This window comes from Hibiscus syriacus, unplaced genomic scaffold (assembly GCF_006381635.1).
Source record: "Hibiscus syriacus cultivar Baekdansim isolate YM2019G1 unplaced genomic scaffold, ASM638163v2 tig00016066_pilon, whole genome shotgun sequence".
NCBI lineage: Eukaryota > Viridiplantae > Streptophyta > Magnoliopsida > Malvales > Malvaceae > Hibiscus > Hibiscus syriacus.
In genome coordinates this window covers 428,446-451,545 of record NW_024062381.1, presented here as the reverse complement: position 1 = coordinate 451,545, position 23,100 = coordinate 428,446, and positions in this window count along the sequence as shown.

Genomic DNA, 23,100 nt, shown 5'->3' with positions numbered 1-23,100 from the left:
GTCAAAGGCTTTATCATGTTCAACCAAATTACACAAGGGTTTAGTAATCTCAGAAAAATTATAAATAAACCTTCTGTAAAAACCTACATATCCAAGAAAACTTTGGATTCCTTTGACAAAATTGGGTGGCGGTAATCTCTCAACCACGTCCACATTGGCTCTATCCACTTCAATTCCCTTGGATGATATTTTATGGCTAAGCACAATTCTTTCATCTACCATTAAATGACATTTCTCCAAGTTTAAAACCAGGTCGGATCCTTCACATCGCTCTAACACCTTTAAATTGCCGAGAAAATTGTCAAAATTGTTCCTGAAAACCGAATAATCATCCATAAAGATTTCAAGGAAATCTTCCACCAAGTCGGACAATATCGCCACCATGCATCTTTGGAAAGTTGTCGGGCCATTACATAATCTAAACAACATCATTCGGAATACATATGTTCCATACGAGCATGTGAAGTCGTCTTTTCCTGATCATAAGGTGATATGGCAATTTGGTTTTAACCTGAGTAACCGTCAAGAAAATAATAAAAAGGTTTACCTATAAGTCGATCAAGCATTTGGTCAATAACGGGTAAAGGAAAATGATATTTCCTAGTGGCTTTATTTAACATATGATAATCCATACAAACCCTCCAACCAGTAACAATTCTAGTTGGAATGATTTCATTGCTTTCATTTCTTACCATGGTTATCTCCATTTTTCGATGCACGTTGTATCGGAATTACCCATGTATTGTCAGACATAGGATATATGATACTGACATCAAGCCACTTGATGATTTATTTCATCACAACCTCCCTCATGGCTGGGTTAAGTCTCATTTGTTCTTCAATTAAAGGTTTAGCATCATCTTCCAATAAAATTTTATGCATGCATACCACCAGACTAATTCCCTTTATGTCAAAAATTGTTCATCCTATTGCCTTTTTGTGCAGCGTCAACATATCAACAACCTCTTCTCATGTTTCGGACTATAACTTAGAAGAAATAATTATGAGCAGTGTGTCATTGGCTCCCAAATAAGCATATTTTAATTGCTCTGGCAATGGTTTTCAATTCTAGAACACGTGGTTGCTCAATATAAGGTTTTTCGATTTTACCTTTCTTACCTGAGTATTTCATTGGTTTAAAATATTTACTCGATCGACTTATTATCCATTTTGACTCTTCTTGCTCTCCATCGTTTGATTCTTTAATTTCCTCTGGTTCGGTAATAGAATTGTCGTGGCAATTCTCCTATACTTCAAAATTGAATTCGGTGGTGGGGTAAATGAATTAGCATTCTTCTGGATGATCAACATGCTTTAAGGTTTGGAAGACATTTAGTTTGACTTGCTAGTCATTCACTCTCATATTGATTTCTCCTTTTTCGACATCAATTAGGGTTATTCCTGTCGCTAGAATGGTCTTCCAAGGATAATAGGTGCTAACTCGTCTGCTTCACAATCTAGAACAATGAAGTCAAAGGGAAAAATAAATTTATCAACTCTTACCAATATATCATCAATTTTTCCTTATAGATGCATATAGGATCTCTGGAAAATAGATTTAGGCATAAGATTTATGCTTGCTCCAAGATTGCATAACACCTTCCTGACGTAGTGATTTCTGTAACACCCCAAAATATTGTTTAGTGGCCAAAAAGTAAATTTTGAAAGTTTAGTAACCAAAATATAATGTTTAGAAAATTTTAGGGACCAAAAGGGTCATTTTCAAAGTTTTTGGATCAAAAGTGTAATTTTCAAAAGTTAGGCATTTGACTCCATAAATGAATAGTTCGTCATCAAGAATGACATTTTTTTGGGAATCAGATTTTAATCCAAAATGTGTTAAAAGCTATAAAGTGTTAAAGTCTGGTAAAAATTCGATAAATTGAATCGAATAGAAATTTGAGAAAATTTTAAAGGATATTAAATTAAACTTAGAAATATTATTTTCACGTTTTAAAATCATGGAAATTAATATAGAGAATTGGATTTGAAAATTTTTCCATGTTCATTATGGATCGTTGGATGAGAAATGACAATAATGAATTTTTTGAAAAGTGCACGGGAATAGTTCTAAAGGGAAAAATAATTTTTTACATCTGACTTTGGAGGATGATAATTATCATGTATTAAGGTATGGTTGTAATTATCAAGTTTCATTAAGGACAAATTTGTCATTTCCTATTAAATGAATTTTAAGTTCATTTAAGCTTAAATAAATGAAAAATCAACATAAAATTAACTAGAAATTTATGTCATCTCTTCCTTTATTCTTCTTCAAGTCGTGAGCTTCCCTAAGGTATGGAGAAAATTTTTATTTTTCATTTTCAAGCAATTTCCTTTGGTTTTTGAATTAAGACGTGAAATAGAAAATTATTCTATTCGAAGAGCTCTATCATTTGGTACTATTATTGCATTCTAATCATGCTTGAATGCTAAGTTCCCAAATTTTAGGGTTTATGAACATGTTAGTGTTTTTATGAATTGATAATGGAATTTGAGGTTATTGATATTGTAGAATCATTTCCAAGCTTGTTTGATGTTTAAAATCACCTAGAAATACCTCTAATGGTTTTCGTCAAACCCTAAGTTTTGGGGAAATTAGTGATTTGGTTAAATTAAGTTAGGCGTTTAATTGTAGAAACTTGGAAATTTTGATTTGAGGTTAATTTAATGCTTGAATAAATTTAAATCAAGTGAAAATCATGCCACCCTAACCTTGAAGTATTCGACCTAATTTTTTGAAAGAGAGAAAAATTATGGAAAAATTATGTAAGAGTTGAAAATGATGTAGGACTGATTCTAAAAGCCTTAGAAAGTTATAAGGACCCTCATGTAATTTTTGAAAGTTAGGGGACCTATTTAGAAATTATGGAAAAGTATTGAGGTTGATGTTTAATTGCTCAATAGTTGTTGTATCATGTTAGAAATTAATGTTACACTGTGAAATTGGGCCATTTTGGAAAGTTGGTAAAAGTTGAGGATCAAATTGCAAATATGGAAAAGTTGGGAACTTAAGTGGAAATGTTCTGTGAAGTTTGGATAAAAGGAACTTGAATAGTCAACATTTATGTTGTGACATGAAACTAGTATCGAATGAGCACCGAAAGATTTTTAAGAATTTATTTTCTATTGTGTGCCTATGTTAGTAAGATTCTAATATGTGGTTTGAATTGATATGTTTTATAAATGGTGTTCATTTCGATTATGATTGAAACCAAGACCAAACAATATTAAAGCTAAGGAGAAGATAAAGGATGAAATGTGAATTTCCAACGAAGGTTGAATTCTAAGGACATCGAGTGAGTGCATATTTAATTTGTACTTATGTTATCGAACAAATATTGGCTTACGATGAGCCAGTGGAGAGTTACTATGGTAAGAAGTGACTCTTAATGTTGTGTGACATTATGATTCATGCATATATGTTCATTTGGTAAGCTAATTGAATAAGTGAATAAACTAAAGATGCAAAATAGGGAAAGCTGCCTAAAATTTATGGTTCGAATGGTAAGTTTAGAAAATCACCATAAATTCTACATATTTTTATACCGTTGGATTACTATATCAATCTAGTTTTGTTTAAAATAAATGGCTATTGGTTTGAAGGTGTATACAAAAAAAAAATATGAATTTTTAATCGAGGATAAGTTAGAAAACAGGGCAACAGATTCTGCTCAAAACAACTTATGTAAGTCAGCTTTGAAAATTCATTATAAATTGTACAAATTGAAATAGAAGAAGTGCCTTATATGGTTAGATTTGTATCTGAGTCTACTTTCCAGTGGTATAAACAGAATAATTTTTAAGTGTGTATATTAATACACAATAATATTTCTTTAAAGGTACTGCAAACTGCCATAATATGAAATTATGATAAATTTCATGATCAAAGCGAATCGAAAGCAAAGGATCAAGTTAAATCTTAGTGAGGCTTATATTTTGACTTGTATATAAAGTTTCAATGAGTGCAATGCATGCATGACATTATACATGGATGTTTTATACATCATTAGGAAGACTTATGACGAGTCTATCTTGATTATATTGGCATGATATTTATGTCATTTATCATATATTTAACATGTTTTAAATATGTCAAAAGTTAAATATAAAATGAATTGATCACTAAGTTTATATATGATGTTTTTCCATGGATGTTATTCGGGTATGAACTAGCCAAATGCTAAATTATATTGATATACATTGCCATGGATGGAATAAAAATAGACTATATGCCCAAGTAAGTCATTGGGGGACATGGTGAAGTTGGCATGCCGTAGAGTCCAACAGCAGTTGCATATCTGGTTTAGCACTAGAGTGTATACCCAAGACACTTAGTGCAGGTGGTGGGCACGACCTTATGTGTCATATTTGGTTTAGCACTAGAGTATATACCCAAGACACTTAGTGTGTATGTTGTGTATGTTGGGCACGACCTTATGTGTATTCTCACTACAGTGCATAAATTTGACTTGCATACCCAGGGTCCTCAAGTTTAAATTAGGTTATGGTTTATTGGTTAATAAATGAAAAAAAGGTGAATAAGCTTATGAGCTTTTGCAATGAATGGCAAGTATATTGGTAAAAAAAATTATATGTGGTTCATATCATGTTAATATTAGTAGCATGATAGAAATTACAGGTAAAGTGATCATAATGCATATGATACTATTACTCATTTACATTTATGTGTTGCATTACCTTGAATATTTCTATCGATAGCCTCACTAAGTATATACTTAGCGTACGATGATTTTCGCACGTAGGTCAAAGAAATCAGTAAGAGTGAGGAGATAAGTTTGGCATCAATCACCAAGGATTATGTAAGGTAACCGTAATGACATCCTATTGTGTTATAAATTTTCTAGCTGGCATGTACACAAGTAAGAAATGACTGCAAATTATTAATATAGTGAGTATCAAATATGATTAATAGTATGAATAAATATTATAGTATTAAATTATGTTTTGAATATTAGTTAATTGGATTTTGAATCAGATAGTTTTTAGACAATTTTATTTATTTTATGAAATAGAGCAAAACTTTTTGTTACTACCTAAAATCGGATTTGAATTAGAAATTAAAATATTATATTTTGATTTTCTCTGATAAATTATTTTATAATAAGTGTTCATAATTGGAAATTTTTTAAAGGAACAAAATTTTACCAATTTTGAGTTAAGAAATATTTTTAATAATTGATGTGACATCTTTAACTCGTAATAGTAAATGTTTACGGGTTAAGGGTGTTACATTTATTGGTATCAGAACTGCAGGTTTAGCGGATTTTAAGAATAAATCGAGCTTGTTTTGAGTCAAAATGTGTATATATGCCACTAGGATGTCTTTGTTACTGATATGGTGTTTATAAGGTTTGATTGGTGCCACTCCTTACTCATGAAGATGAATAAATATAGCGTATGTATTAGATGTGTATAATCAAGGGTTTGAAGGAAGTGACTGAGTAGGAGGTTCAAGAATAAGTCAATAGTGATAATAATGCAGCTAGCACAATTCTCCTGTTTAGGCTAACTAAGATGATGGATCGATACAGTATGAAGTGCCAACGTAAGTTTAAGGAAACCCTCATTCATACATAAGTATATTATGGATTAAAGAATGGAACATTCTAGTAGAATTGATCCTAAGTGTCATGTGTACGACTAACCCTTTAGGCCATAATGCGAGGGTGAGTCGTATTTGCAGATAGTAACTGTCTGTTAAAGATTCAGAGTGTTGAGTTTTAATGGAATTGATAGAATTACCTTTCAAAGATAATTTTTAGATTGGATTGATTACCCTTACCATGCCACAATGAATTATCGATTAAAGTGATTGATCTTAAAGAATTTGAAAAGTTTTGAGATAATAATGGTAGCGAAAAATAGTAAATCTATTTCCTAATGTGATCTTAATAGTAATTGTTATGAAGTTATTACTTCAAGGTTGACATGCCTTCTTAGTAAATTAGGTGGATACTCAAACTTTCATAGTTAAAATGGAAGATATTTCAACCGTTCGAGAGTATCCAAATGTGTATCCGCAAAAATTACCTCATATTGATTAGCTCCGACTAAGCTCTGAGAATTAAAGGCGTAGTTATTAGAATTTTTAAGATCCAATATTTACAAGACCATGCATCTCATCTGGGACACACCAGTGTTATTTGAGAAAAAGAAAGACAAGTCTATGCAGTCATGTATATATTATTGTCAGTCAAAATAAGATAACAATGAAGAATAAGTATCCTCTTATGAGGATTAATGATCTTTTGATCAGTTAAAAGCTGCATTGATTTATTCCAATATTGATCTCCAATTTGGATATTATCAATTAAAGATTAAGGAAGACGATCTTCCTAAGATAATTTACAAGATTCGGTATGGACATTACGACTTTGTGATAATGTCAATTGGTTTAACAAATGTTCCTGAGACATTTATGGATTTGATAAACCGAATATTTCAGTTATACTTGGATTAATTTGTGGTGGTTTTCTTTGAAGATATTTTGATATATTGTAAGACCAAAGAAGAACATGATTCATATCTTTATATAACTCTTCGGGGGGAAAGTTGTATGCTAAATTGACAAAGTGAAAATGTTGGTTGTCTAAGGTTGTATTCCTTGGCCATGTAGTCTCAGATGAGAGGATAAGAATATATATCAAGGAAGCACGAGCTATAGTCGAATGATAAAGTCCAAAGAATGTTTTCGAATTTTGAATTTTCTTGGGATTTGTTGGTTACTATCAAAGGTTCATTAAGAACTTTTCGATAATTGTTTCCCCTCTGATCAAGCTATTAAAAAAGGTGCGTACCATTTATTTGGACTGATTAGTGCGAATGAAACTTCGACGTTAAAAAGAATACTGCATAAGTTTCAGGGTCAATGTGAACAAAATATGGAAAAGAATATGTGATTTATAGTAATGCGTCTCTTAATGGTCTGGAATACGTACTCATGCAAGAGGAAAAGCTAGGGCTTATATTTCAAAGCAACAAAAGAATCATGAAATAAATTATCTGAATCATGTTCTCAAGATGTAACAGTTGTGTTTACTTTATTGATATAACGCCACTATCTATATGGTGAGTGGGGATATATCTATGTGGATCTCAAAAGTAAAAAGTATGTGTTAACTCAAAAGAGTGAAAATGAAAAAATGGATTCAATTCCTTAAATAATGATGATGTGCTTATCGACTATAATCAGGAAAAACTAATGTGGTGGCTGATACGATAAATCTTAAAGACATTTATGTTCCGAAGTTTTGAATACGTGATTGTTTTTAAAGAAAAATGGTGTTTTAATCGTAGAATTAATTTTAAAGTCTATGCTACTAGATCAAGTAAAGGATCTTCAAAGAAAAGATGACAATTGTTGTACTTGTCAAATATAGAACAAGTGAAAAAATATGAAACCAAAGACCTTGAAGTTGAGTCTGATGGATGCTTGTATTATCGAGGAAAGAGTCGATATTAATAGCAGGTATGAAAAGAGCTATCATCGAATTTGTTTCTAAATGTATGATATGTTAACGAGTTAAAGTAGAGGATCTAGTGTCTTCTAGATTGTTGTAATCGATTGCTATCCCTTAGAGGGAATGGGAACAAGTTATAATGGACTTTGTAATAGGTAAATAGTATTTAATATAATCTCAAGATAGTTGTCGATCAACAAAAGTTTTATTCAGATTTGAAAAGAAAAGAGATATTTTATTAAAGTGGTGATAAGTGTTCTTAAAGTATTGACCAGATCTTACTCATGTTATCACATCAGAGGATATTAAGATTCAATCAGATTTGACTTATGAAACTAGTATGTATTAAAGTTAGTTCAAGAATTCGAATGTTGGAAAAGCTAATTAGAACGAAGAATAAGATATGAAAAAGCAATACATTCATCTATTTACACCTTGTGCGTATTGAAAATTCGAGGATGCATTTTCATAAGGGGAAGAATTGTAACACCCCAAAATTTTGGTTAGTGAGCAAAATGTAAATTTGAAAATTTAGTATCTAAAGTATAAAATTTGGAACAGTTTAGGGACCAAAGGGATAATTTTCAAATGTTTGGGTACCAAAAGTATAATTTTCAAAAGTTTAGGTACCAAAAGTGTAATTTTCAAAAGTTAAGTATTTTGACTCCTTAAATGAATAGTTCACCCTCATGAATGACGTTTTCGTGGGAATCAAATTTTAATCCAAAATTTGTGTTAAAAGCGATAAAGTGTTAAAGTCTGGTAAAAATTCGGTAAATCAGATCGAATAGAAATTTAAGAAAAATTTGAAGGATATTAAATTAAGCTTGGAAATATTATTTCCATATTTTAAAATGATGGAAATTAATATGGAGCATTGGATTTGAGAATTTATTTCCACGTTCATTATGGATCGTTGGATGAGAAATTTCAAGATTGAAATTTTTGAAAAAAGTGCATGGCCAAAGTTTTAAAGCGCAAAATAAATATATATATGACTTTGGAAGATGAAATTATTATGTATTAAGGTATAGTTGTAATTATCAAGTTTCATTAAGGATAAATTTGTCATTTCCCATTAAATAAATTTTAAATTCATTTAACCTTAAATAAATCATACATCAACATGAAATTAGCTAGAAATTTCATGTCATCTCTTCCTTTATTCTTCTTCAAGCCGTGAGCCTCCCTAAGGTATGGAGAAAAATTTTATTTTTCATTTTCGAACAATTTCCTTTGGTTATTGGATTAAGACATGAAATAAAAAATTGTTTTATTCGAGGAGCTCTGTCATTTGGTACCATTATTGAATGTTAATCATGCTTGAATACTAGGTTCCCAAATTTTAGGGTTTATGAACATGTTAGTTTTTTATGAATTGATGATGGAATTTAAGGTTATTGATGTCATAGAATCATTTCTAAGCATGTTTGATGTTTAAAATCATCTGGAAATGCCTTTAATGGTTTTAGCCAAACCCTAGGTATTGGGGAAATCGGTGATTTGATTAAATTAAGTTAGGGGTTTGATTGTAGAATCTTGGAATATTGATTTGAGGTTAATTTCATGCTTGAATCAATTGAAATCACATAAAATCATATGACCCTAATCTTGAAGTATTCGGCCTAAGCTTTTGAAAGTGAGAAAAATTATTGAAGGGTTAGAAATGATGTAGGAAGGATTTTATATGCCTTAGAAAGTTATAGGGACCCTTATGTAATTTTGTGAAAATTAGGGACCTATTTGATAATTATGGAAAATTATTGGGATTGATGTATAATTTTTCAATAGTTGTTGTACCATGCTGGAAATTAATTTTATAATGTTAAAATTGATGTTAGGGTGTGAAATTGGGCCATTTTGGAAATTTGGCAAAAGTTGAGGATCAAATAACAAATATGAAAAAGTTGAGAACTTAAGTGAAAATGTTATGTGAAGTTTGGATAAATTTGGATAAAAGGAACTTGAATAGTCAACATTTATGTTGTGCTATGAAACTAGTATCGAATGAGTACCGAAAGATTTTTAGGAATTTATTTTCTATTTTGTGCCTATGTTAGTAAGATTCTAATATGTGGTTTGAATTGTATATGTTTTTTAAATGGTGTTCATTTAGATTATGATTGAAATTAAGATCAAACAATATTAAAGCTAAGAAGAAGCTAAATGATGAAATGTGAATTTCTTAGGAAGGTTGAAAGCTAAGGACACCAGGCGAGTGCATATTTAATTTGTACTTACGTTATCGAACAAATATTGGTTTGCGATGATCCAGTGGTGGAGTTACTATGGTAAGAAGTGACTCCTATTGTTGTTTGACTTTGTAATTCATTCATATATGTTCATTTGGTAAGCTAATCGAATTAGTGAATAAGCTAAAGGTGCAAAATACGTAAATCTGTCTAGAATTTATGGTCCAAATGGTAAGTTTAGAAAATCACCATCAATTCTAAAGAAATGATTATAGAATGATTTTTATATAGTTGGATTAGTATATCAGTATAGTTTTGTTTGTAACAAACTTCTACTGATTTCAAGGAGTATACAAAAAGATATGAATTTTTAATCGAGGATATGTCAGAAAACAGGGCAGCAGATTCTTCTCAAAACAGCTTCTGTAAGTCAGCTTTGAACTAGAAGAAGTTCCTTATATGGTTAGATTTTTATTCGAGTATAGTTTCCATTTCTATAAACAAAATAATTTTTAAGTGTGTATAATAATACAAAATAATATTTCTTTAAAGGTAGTGCAAATTGCCATAATATGAAATTATGATAAATTTCATGATCGAAGCGAATTAAAAGCAGAGGATCAAGTTAAAGCTTAGTGAGGCTTATATTTTTACTTGTATATAAAGTGTCAATGTGAGTGCAATGCATGCATGAAATTATACATGGATGTTTTATACATCATTAGGAAGACTTACAGTGAGTCTACCTTGGTTATATTGGCATGATATTAATGTCATTTATCATATATTTAACATGTTTTAAATTTTTCAAAAGTTGAATATAAAATGAATTAATCACTGAGTTTATATATGATGTATTTCCATGGATGTTATTTCGGGTATGAACTTCCCAAATGCAAAATTATATTGATATAAATTGTGATGGATAGAATAAAATATACTATATGCCCAAGCAAGTCATTGGGGGACAGTGTATTGCTGGCATGCCATAGAGTCAAGTAGCATGCTGCATATCCGGTTTAACACTAGAGTGTATACCCAAGACACTTAGTACAGGTGGTGGATTGGACCTTATGTGTCATATTTGGTTTAGAACTAGAGTGTATACCTAAGACACTTAGTGTGTATGGTGGGCACGACCCTATGCGTATTCTCACTACGGTGCATATATTTGACTCGCATACCCAGGGTCCTCAAGGTTTAAATTGGGTTATGGTTTATTGGTTAATAAATTGATAAACAGGTAAATAAGCTTATGAGCTTTTGGGATGAATAGCAAGTGTATTGGTAAAAAATTTATATTAGTTCATATCATGTCAAAGAAATCGATAAGAGTAAGGAGATGAGTTTGGCACCAATCACCAAGGATTTTTTACAGGTAACTGTAATGACATCCTATTGTGTTCTAAATTTTCTAGCTTGCATGCATACAAGTAAAACATGTCTACAAATTGTTAATATAGTGAGTATTAAATATGATTAATAGTATGAATAAATATTATAGTATAAAACTATGTTTTAAATATTAGTTAATTGGATTTTGAATCGGATAGTTTTTAGACAATTTTATTTATTATATGAAATATAACAAAGCTAGTTGTTACTGCCTGAAACCATATTTGAATTAGAAATCAAAATATTATATTTTGATTTTCTCTGATAAATTATTTTGTAATAAATATTAAGAATTGGAAATATTTTGAAAGGAACAAAATTTTACCTATTTTGAATTAAGAAATGTTTTTAATAATTGATGTGACATCTTTAATTTGTAATAGTTCACATTATGGGTTAAGAGTGTTACATTTATTGGTATCAGAGTTGCAGGTTTAGCCAATTCTAGGACTAAACCGAGTTTGTTTTGAGTCAAATAGTGTATACATGCCACTAGGATGTCTTTGTTACTGATATGGTGTTTATAAGGTTCGATTGGTGACACCCGTTACTCATGAACGTGAATAAATGTAGTGTATGTATTAGATGTGTATAACCGAGAGTTTGAAGGAAGTGACTGAGCAGGCGGTTCAAGAATAAGCCAATAGTGATAGTAATGCAGTTAGCCACAATTCTCTTGTTTAGTCTAAATAAGATGATGCATCGGCATAGTATGAAATGTCAATGTAAGTTTAAGGAAACCTTCGTTCATACATAAGTATAGTGTGCATTAAAGAATGGAACATTCTGTTAGAATTGATCCTAAGTGTCATGTGTATGACTAACCCTTTAGGATAGAATACGAGGGTGAGTCGTATTTGTGGACATTAATTGTTTGTTAAAGATTCAAAGTGTTGAGTTTTAAAGGGCTTGATAAAGGTAGTTTTTAAAATGGATTGATTACCCCTACCATGCCACAATGAATTATAGCTTAAAGCAATTGATCTTAAATATTTTGAAAAGTTACATCTTGGTTTTGTATTCTCATCTTGGTCCTTTTAATGAAAGTGTTTGTCCTTTTCATGAAACTACTATTCTCAACCATGTAAGATTTAGTTTTTGACATAAAAGATTTGAGAGAATTTTCAAAAGAACTAGATGGTGTTGGTTGTTACTATGGCATCTGTTTCCTTGGCACGTTCTGTTGGAATCCTGAGGCTTGTGTATCCTGATTGTTTTGATTGAGGGCATTTTTCAGGTTACCTCATAAGAAATTTGGGTACTTCCTCCAAGATAGAGTGTACACGTAGGACATCACGTTGTTGTTCCGGTTATATTTTCCAACATAGAAGCTAGATTTTGAGTTCTGTGGAGACTCAAAAGAATCATGGTTACCATTACATAACTCGTAAAATGAATTTTTACCTTGATCTCTTGTGGATTGCTTGGTTGCTTCATATTTTTAACCAAATTGGTTAAAGTAGCCAACTGTGTAAAAATAGTGTCCAATGAATCAAGTTCATTGATCGTGGCATTATGTTAGACTCCTCCTCCTCTAGTAGATGGGAACTAATAACCATTATTAGCAAGACGGTTTAGAATCTACATTCCTTCCTCTGGTGACTTGTCAAGGAGTATGCCATTTGTCGAAGCATCTAGAATCATCCTTGTCGGTGTATTCACTAAGTTGTAGCAAATTGTCACTTGTGTCCATGCTGGGAATCCGAGTATGGGAAATTTGCGTAAAAGCTCCCTATATCACTTTTAAGCCTCGTACATAGATTCATCATCTACATGATGAAAAAAAGTAATATCGTTATGCAATTTATCAATCATATCTGTAAACCTAAATCTAGTGAGAAAATCAGACATAAATCCAACCAAAATTCAAGAGATTCAAATGGGCTACTATTCAACCACGATTTTGCCCTATCCCTCAGTGAATAAGGGAATAATTTTAGCCTTAGGACATCCTCGTAGACTCCTTGTTTCTTGAATGAGTTACAAATTTCCCAGAATGATTTGAGATGTTGTCTGGCATATTTGGTTGTCGATCCACCAAATTGACCATTTGTGTTGATCATATTGAACATTACTGGTTTTAATTCAAAGTAGGTGACTTCTATTTCAGGTGTGACAACTCTTGGATTGAGACATTTGAGATCTTCCTCTAAGTAGTCTCTAATGGGTATATTCCTCACTTGAACAGGTCATTCTACTAAAGCTCCTCCTCCCCTTGCTTCGGCTATTAGGTTGTCAATAGCATTAGGGTAACCAATTGGATTAATAAATGGATATGCCATCGTTGCTCATTGTACGTGTCTTTTTCTATGAAAAGCTCATTCGATTTCTGGTTCAAATAGATATTTTGGTGATGTTGGCCTCGACCTGGTCATACCCAAATGCAAAATCACAAATTGTAAGCTCATTGAATCCGAAAAAAAATTAATACTACTAATTAAGGTGTAAGAAATAAAAACCGAAGTCAATATTGCCAATCCCCGGTAACAGTGCCAAAAACTTGTTGTGTGATTTGAGTGCTTCGTAATTGGTGCAAGTAAACACATTGAAAGTTATAGTATAGAATATATATCATATCCATAGGGATTGATGTAACTTTGTGTTATAACTCCTTGCACTGTTAAAAGGAATAAATCAATGATAATGAAAGTTAAATTAACGAGTAAAACAAATATGCAAGTAAATAAAAGAAGATTGTGATCAAATAAGAGAGCAGGAAGGGTTATCGTGGGTTGTTGTTGTTGGGACTGTTGGCACAACCCATGGCGCAGCGGAAACAAAACTCGACCGTCTCACCAGTGATCCAAGTACGAAAAACTAAAATTGGGAGGAAGAGATACAAATACTTACAGTGGGTTCCTTGAAAAACAGTAAGAACAACAATGAATATTGGTGGTATAGATTGGTTCGAATCTTAAGCCTCCACGAAATCACATCTCGGCCTCTACTCAGTTCACCTGATTGAGAGCAATCTTTGTTTTCCCCAAAACTCTTTTTGAGAGAAAACGGCTGAAGGTTTTGAGTGTGTTGTGTAAAACGGCTGCTAGACCTAACACACCCTTTTATAGCCAAGTTACCCTAATCATATTAGGGTTTTATTATTTCAAATTAATTAAATCTATATTTAATTAATTGAAATTTAATAATCCTCTTATATCCAAGTTACCCTAATCATATTAGGGATTTTATTATTTGAAATTAATTAAATCTATATTTAATTAGTTGAAATTAAATATTCAGGATTATTAAAACATATATTTAATTAACTCTAGATATATATTTTAGTAACGTACAACAAATTGTACATCTTTGCTCATTTTAATCCTAGGGTGTGACCTTGTAGGTTATTGTAATGTTAGTAGTAATTATTAGAACAATTCTAATATTACATACAATGAGTGACATCTAGAAATATATCATTGTCACCTAAGTTACAAGAAAATATGATTCGACATATCATCTTGGTGATTACTCTTTTGTGTATTACATTCTTATGTCCTTTATATCTAGAATAGGCACAAGTCTTGGAATAGTCACACTTGTATAGCCCATCTATTGTTTCTTGATATATAGAGTAGACTTTAATTAATGAATAGTTTATGATATCTCAGATCAACTTATTCGAGCATGGCCATGCGTTTATAGTCTTACTCAATCATGTGGCCTATGATATATTTCCTATTATGTAGGAAGGACAAATCCTATCTTAATCATACACACCCACTACATATATTGAGATATATTCAATAACAGTCTTTATAGAGCAGCCAATTATGGAGCTTGTTTAGTTGCATCAAAACATACAACAATATATGTTGGGATAGTATTGATCTCAAGTCTGAGGATCATACATATAGTCATCACCATGAGCAATGTTATGACTGTCACATAATAATCCAAGACATATGCTCATGGTTGGTCAATCCAATACATTGTTCTCTAACAATATAATCATGTATCAATTCTGACAACTCATTGTCATCAATCAATAACATGTTAGTCTTAAGCGTATTATTATTGTCCATGCCCATAATAATACTTGACTAGGGATCTTTTAATAATAACAATTATGTCATTATATGGGATGAAAGCGCCTAAGAATATGTTTGGATCATTGATGAGATCTTGGTTCCTTTTCTTGTGCAATGGCTCCATTATTCTCACAACAGAGTTCTACAACATCTGATATGCTGAGAACAACCCCTAATTCCGATATGAACTTCTTGATCCAAACAACCTCTTTTGCTGCTTCACTAGCTGCAATGTATTCAGCCTCTGTTATAGAATCAGCTATTGTGTCTTGCTTCAAACTTTTCCAGCTCACAGCACCTCCATTAAGACAAAACACAAAACCCGATTGTGATCGTGAGTCATCCTTATCAGTTTGGAAGCTGGCATCAATATAACCTTTTATACTAAGCTCTTCTTCCCCTCTATAGACAAGAAATTTATCCTTAGTTCTTCTTAAGTACTTAAGGATATTTTTAACCGCAACCCAGTGATTTTCACCAGGGTTTGCTTGATACCGACTCGTCATGATTAGAGCATACGATACATCTGGTCGAGTACATATCATGGCATACATTATAGAACCAATAGCCGAAGCATATGGAATCTTATTCATCTGTTCTCTTTCTAGTGGTGTTGAATGACACATTTCCTTAGAAAGAGAAATGCCATGTATCATTGGCAAAATTCCTTTCTTGGATTCTTCCATACTGAACCTTTTCAGCACTTTGTCTATATATGTACTTTGACTCAGACCTAGAAGTCATCTTGATCTATCTCAATAGATCTTAACTCCTAAGATATACACTGTCTCACCCAAATCTTTCATAGAAAAACAACTACTTAACCAAGTCTTAACAAACTGTAAAGTATGTATATCATTTTCTATGATGAGTATGTCATCTACATACAAGATTAGGAAAGAAACAATGCTCCCACTAGCCTTCTTATAAACACAAGGCTCATCTTCATTTCTGATAAAACCAAACTCTTTGATTGCATCATTGAAATGAAGATTCCACTTCGAGAAGCTTACTTTAGTCCATAAATAGACCTCTGTAGCTTACAAACATTTCCAGTATTTCCTGGAAAGTCAAAACCTTCTGGTTGTGTCATATACACATCCTCTTCAAGTTTTCCATTAAGGAAGGCAGTTTTGACATCCATTTGCCAGATTTCATAATCATGGAATTCAGCTATTGCGAGCAGGATCAGGATGGACTTAAACATAGCTACAGGGGAGAATGTTTCGTCATAGTCTACACCATGAACTTGTCGAAAACCTTTAGCAAATAATCGCCCCTTGTATGTTTGTATATTACCATCTATGTCATTTTTCTTCTTGAAAACCCATTTAAACCCTATAGGTTTGACCCCTTCAGGTGGTTCAACCAAAGTCCATTCTTGGTTTACTGACATGGAATTCATCTCATATCTCATGGCTTTAAGCCATTTCTCAGAGTCTACGTTAGACACTGCCTCTTGATAAGTCCTGGGCTCATCTTGATCCATAAAAAGAACAGCTCCATGTATCGTAACGAGAAATCCAAATCTCTCAGGTGCACGATGTTCTCTTATGGATCTACGCAGTAATTGTGTTTCTAAATCTATTGAATGCTCCTTAACAACTTGTGAAACATGCTCAACTTCAGGTTCATTTTTTTGTTGTTCTTGAACTTCTCCAAGTTCAATATTTCTACCATTCCCTTTCTTTGAGAGAAATTCTCTTTCGAGAAAAACTCTTGTTCGAGCAACAAACACTTTGTTCTCATTAGGGTTCAAGAAATAGTATCCCTTAGTTTCTTTAGGATATCCAACAAATATACACTTATGAGATTTAGGTTCGAGCTTTGTAGACATCTGATGTTTTACATAAGCTTCACAACCCCAAATCTTCATAAAAGACATACTGGGACGTTTCCCAGTCCATATCTCGTATGGTGTCTTTTGAACCGATTTAGATGGAACACGATTTAGTGTGAAAGTGGCTGTTTCAAGTGTATGTCCCCAAAAAGAAGTCAGAAGATCACTATGACTCATCATCGATCGAACCATGTCTAACAGTGTTCGATTCCTTCTTTCAGAAACTCCATTCCACTATGGTGTACTAGGTGGTGTAAGCTGTGAGACAATCCCACATTCTTTTAGGAGTTCATCAAACTCTATGCTTAAGTATTCTCCACCTCGATCTGATCAGGCGCATAATATAAATATACCTATACCGACTGAAGTCATTGGCAAAAGTAATGAAGTAATGGAATCCACCTCTGGCTTGTGTATTCATTGGTCCACACATCACTATGTATTAACCCCAATAAATCACTTTCTCGCTCACCTTTACTATTAAAAGGAGTTTTAGTATTTTTTCTAACAAGCAAGATTCGCATACATCATATTGTTCGAAAACAAATGAATCTAAGAATCCATCTTTATGAAGTTTTAAGATGCATTTCTCACTTATATGGCCTAAACGACAATTCCAAAGATAAGTTTGATTCGAGTCATTTGTTTTTGATCTCTTAGTATTTATGTTATTAATGGTGTTATCTTGATCCAAAATATAGAGACCATTAACCAATTGTGTCGAACCATAAAAACACTATCGAGATAAAAAGAACAACAATTATTCTTAATAATAATCTCAAAGCCAACTTGTCCAAACAAGAAATAGAAATAATGTTCTTAGTCAAACTAGGCACATAATAACAATCCTCTAAATTTAAATCAAGTCCACTAGGCAAAGATAAAACATATGTAGATAATGTAGCAACTCTTGCTCCATTTCCCACTCGTAGGTCCACGTCTCTTTAGCCATATTCCTTCTCTTTTGCAGTCCCTGTACAAAAGTACAAATATGAGAACCACAACCGGTATCTAATACCCAAGAAGTATATGTTGACAAATTAACATCAATAACATAAATACCTGAAACAAACGTTCCGTTTGCTTTTGCCTTCTTGACCTCTTCATGGTAAACATGGCAGTTTCTCTTCTAGTGTCCAGTCTTATAGCAATGGAAACATTTTCCTTCTTTGCTAACTCCCCCTTTGGGTTTCAATGTATTTTTCCCTTTTGGTTTTGTCTTACCATTTCCCTTAGACTTTGCCACTACCTTTTTCTTTCCCTTTCCTTTATCCTTGTGGACCATCAGAATGGGCTTAGGTCTAACCTTTTCCATGTTACTTTCAGCAGTTCGTAACATGCCAAGTAACTGTGGCAAAGTTTTGTTAATTTCATTCATGTTGAAATTAAGGACAAATTGGCTAAAGCTATCTGGCAACGATTGCAGGATAACATCGGTAGCCAATTAATCTTTGAGAGGAAATCCCAGCTTTTCCAACGTTTGGATGTAGCCCATCATCTTGATGACATGAGCTCCTACAGGAGTTCCCTCTGCCATTTTGCATTGAAATAGAGCTTTAGAGGTCTCATATCTCTCTTTATGTGGTTGCCCTTCATATATTTCTTTGAGATTTTGAATCATCTCATATGTAACCATGTCCTCATGTTGCTTTTGAAGCTCAAGAGTCATGGTGGCAAGCACTAGACATCCAACATCTAACATATCATCCATATGTTTCTTGAATTTGTCTTTGTCAGCTTTTGAAGCATTAGCTGCCGGTTCATCAGCAACAGGTTCTTCGATGACATATTCTTTCCTTTCCTGTTTAAGAATAATTCTCAAATTACGAAACCAGTCAAGGAAGTTTATGCCATTAAGTGTATCCTTCTCAAGGAGTGATCGCAGTGATAAAGTGTTGTTTACCATTAAATCTACAACAATGGAAATATTAAAGTAAGTAAATTTACTAAATTAAAATTTATAAATAGGACTTTATTTACAAATTACTCCCGTTATTTTATTCAAAATTAAAAACCCTCTTTGTTTTAATTTCGGAAAATTTCAAAAAAAAAAATTTCTAGTGGGTGAGGATCCATAATACATCAATTTCCTAAATCAGCTTTGGCTTTTCTTTTAGGATAATGATTATTTAAGTAAGTAACACTTGACTAGTTACATCTCATGTAACTCCTCATTTTGGTGAACAACTTTTGTTCAAGTCATCTCATGACTTATCCAAATATTTAACCTCTAGGTTTCTAATCCTATTAGAATAACCTAGCTAAGTTATTACCAATATTTCAACCGGTGAATATCACTTGCTTATTCTTCGCATTTAACCAAGATAGATTTATGTACCAATGCTTTGGCAAAGCCCACACAATATCGATCAAAGCCTTAACGAGGGTAAATATTGAACGGTTAAGTTAACTTAGATTATAAAGAGGGATTTGCATAATTATCTCATCATTGTTCGTTTTAATATTAGGCCCTTATTGATCCATCAATATTTATTCTTATTATATCATTTGATGCATTGCATACATAACAAATATAGCAATAAATAAGATGCAATGGTTATAGCCTAAACCAATGACTAAGGTGGCCCACCCCAAGCCAATGGGAGAACCAAGAACCCTAAAGCCTAAGACTGCTCTCTAGGCATCTTCTCGCCATTCTTCTGCTCCTTGTGAATTTTCATAGATTTACAATTTTAAAAGAAACTCGTTTTACATACGAGGGAGTAAGATGAGAAGAGAAATACAACAGAGATATAGAAAGGCATGGCTCGCAGACTGTAACACCCCAATTTAGGGGCTAAAATTTAGAAATTATAAAGTGATGGATTTAATTTGGTATTTTAAAAGAAACAGGGGATTAAATTGTAAGATTTCAAAGTTGGCAGACCATTTTAAGAAGTGTAGAAAATTCAGTGGCTAAACCCATGATTTAACCATTTTTATTTTGGAGAGAATTATAAATCTCTCCACCCCGTATGTTTTCTGGAAATTTTCCAGATTTCCCTTCTCCAGCAACCCAACTTCCAACTCCGATCTACTCGCCGTCCGACCTCCAAACGACGAGCCGAAACAACCATCGTGTTCGTTGTCAACCGGGGAACAAAACCCCTCAAACATTTCATCGTGAATCATCGCCATTCGTCGTGAATTTCAGTCGGAAGTATCGTCAGTAATAACTCGGTTTTAGTTGGTTTTTCATCAATTCACGACGATCGGGTCATCCGTTTACGACACCTCCCGCACCATAGTGTTCGTTGCATCGTTCCGAGTTTGCCGGTGTCATCCTTGGTCTTCGTCGACGGCGGCGCGTGAGGAGGTGAAGCGGTCAAAGTTTTCGATTTATTGAAATCGAGCTCTCCGCCGTTCAAAATTATGAACCGAGCTTTGTAAGTATCTCGAAATCGCTCAAAATAATTTTTAGAAATTTTTCCGGGATTTTAGCACTGTTCACGTGCTCCCACGCGCCGCAACTGCGCGTGGGGAAGAAAAAAATGATCGGTTTGACCGGTTTTGGTGCATAGTTGACCGGTTTGACCGGTGACAACCCGACCCGACCCGTTGACCCGACCCGTTGACCGTTGACCCGTTGACCGTTGACCAGCGTTGACCACTATTGACTGGCTTTGACCGAGCATTAAACGACCTTTGTTTTTGATCGAGTATACCTATCCTGACATTTTTCGACGTTCCAAATCCGATTCCGCTGTCTGTTTTTCGAAATTCAAACCCGAAGACCTCGAAATTACCGGTCAAACCCGTTGACTTTGATTTTGACCAAAAATTCCAAATTTCTGAAAAGTCATATTTTATGCTTTCGACGTCCTGAATCCGAATCCGAAGTTCGTTTCTCCAAATTTGAACCCGGTAAGCCGTCTTTCACTGATTTATCACCCGATTCGATCTGTTTATCGCAATTAAGCTCCGTTTCTGATATAATTTATGTTGATATGTATCTGAGGTATTATTGGAAGTTGAATTGAAGATCAAAGGCATTCGAATGGAATTTTTATGGTCGGTCAGTATTGCACAAAAATCGAGGTAATACTTTACTACCTCTTTATGCATTATGGAACATGTGAATATTGGTAAATGCATGATTAAGATAATGTTGGTCTCATTTGTGTAGTTAATTAGTTTCTACACTCGATCTGAAAACGGTAAAAGGGTTCAGTAATTGATTATGGTTCAGATGAATTTTACAAGAAATTGAGGGATTGTTAGAATTAAATTACAAGTTCTGTGCTTAGTGATAAAGAAATCAACATGGGTTTGTAACTTATAGTTTATTTCATCAAAGGTTAAAGGTTAAAGGTACTTGGATGGGAAATTATGATAATACTCCGGTAGGGTAAAATTACGAAAATACCCTTAAGTTGGAAAATGACAAGAATTGTCTCTGGAAGTGGATTAATAAATCTGAAAAGAATTATTGATCTGCTAAAACTATTGATGTGCATAAGAAATGTTAGTTTTACTTGGAAATTATGGATAACCGGTTTTTAACCCCAAGAAGGTTTATGCTAGATACTATAAGCCTTTTAAGGAATTATTTCAAGATCAAAGAATGTTCGAGGAAGCAATTAATCATAGGATCTCTATATTATATTATTTTCGTTAAGAGATAATATCGAAATTATCTGGTTAAGAAATTACGAAAATGCCCTTGAGAGGTAAAATAGTCAGAGTTGACCCTGAAGGAGAAAGTACTTTGAGGATTTGTACTTAACTCGATTAAGTACAAATTTAATTATTAATATTCTGTCTTTGTAAAGAAAAATTCATAATATTGCGTTTGTAAAATCCGAGAAGGCACTTGACCCGAAAATATCTGAGTTATGAGTAAATACCTGAAGAACAATTTATCGGAGGGTGCTCTTTTTTCATTATTGTTCAAATGGGCTGAAATAGATGATAAATTAGAATTAAATAATAAGACCGGATGAAGGAAAAAGATTGAAATACTGTGGATCTATAAAATGACCAAAATACCCCTGTAATGGAAATGACCCAAGAATATCACCAAGCTCAGGAATGATTGAATATCCTCGAGCTCTTAAATGAATGGAATAAAATTGAACATCAAAATTACCAAAATACCCTTATGGCCTAAATTAAGTAAATGTATTGGATTAATTAAGGAATCCAAGTAAGCATGGGTATTGGACTACCTTTAAAGGTAATGGAAAATAATTTAAGTGAGTAGATCAACCCTAAAGCTATATCAATACCTGAATGACATAGATATTACTGGAACATGTGTTCGTCTTCTCAAGTTTGGCTCGATGACAAATTTTGGAAGTATTCAGATCTAGATCGTATTCAGTACTAGGAATTGGACGTTTGTTCGACAAATCAACCACGAAGACCAAATTGAATGGAATTGAAGTACAACATGTATCTGAAATTCAGGAACGTTTAAATTATTCTGGAAAATCCCGAAGTAACTGGATTGGACTTGAATGTTAAATGAACTAAGTAACCTCAATAACTGAGGATTAAGTAAGAGATTGGAATAAGTTTGAAAACTCGGATGAACTTATATGATGTATCATCCTTATGGATTATGAACCACAAATCAAGTACGTCAGCATTTCATGGTATAGTTGAAACATGGAAATAAAATAAAGACCATTAGAATATTTGCTTGTCTCCTTAAGATCTATTCAGTGATGACTCAGATGATGATTTGTGGATAAGAATATTTGGTATTAAAGAGTAAATACCCTGAAAGGTTAATGAATTGACAAGTTGGTAAGTATTGGTTCTAAAAGCTATTCATCTGGAGTTGTTCGATAATCGGATTAATCGTCATAGATTGTAAAGATTCTGAATACCTTCAAATCTCGTAGAGCTTCAGAAAAGTGTACGAATAAGATGATCCCGATGAATCATATCCTGAATAACCGATGATTTTGTCAGTTAACAAACTCTTCTAATAGTGATTCTAATTTCCGGCATTCTATTGGTAAACTGAAGATTTGCGTTTCTCTGCCCGATAAGATTATCCTGTATCTCTAAATAATATCTGGAAACTCTAGTGTGTTCCCTACTTATATGAATATTTTATCTGATTTCTGATTTGAATTCTGTTTTGACATCTGATCTGAAATATGTTCTGATTCCTAATCTGGATTCTGTTATGATATCTGATCTGAATT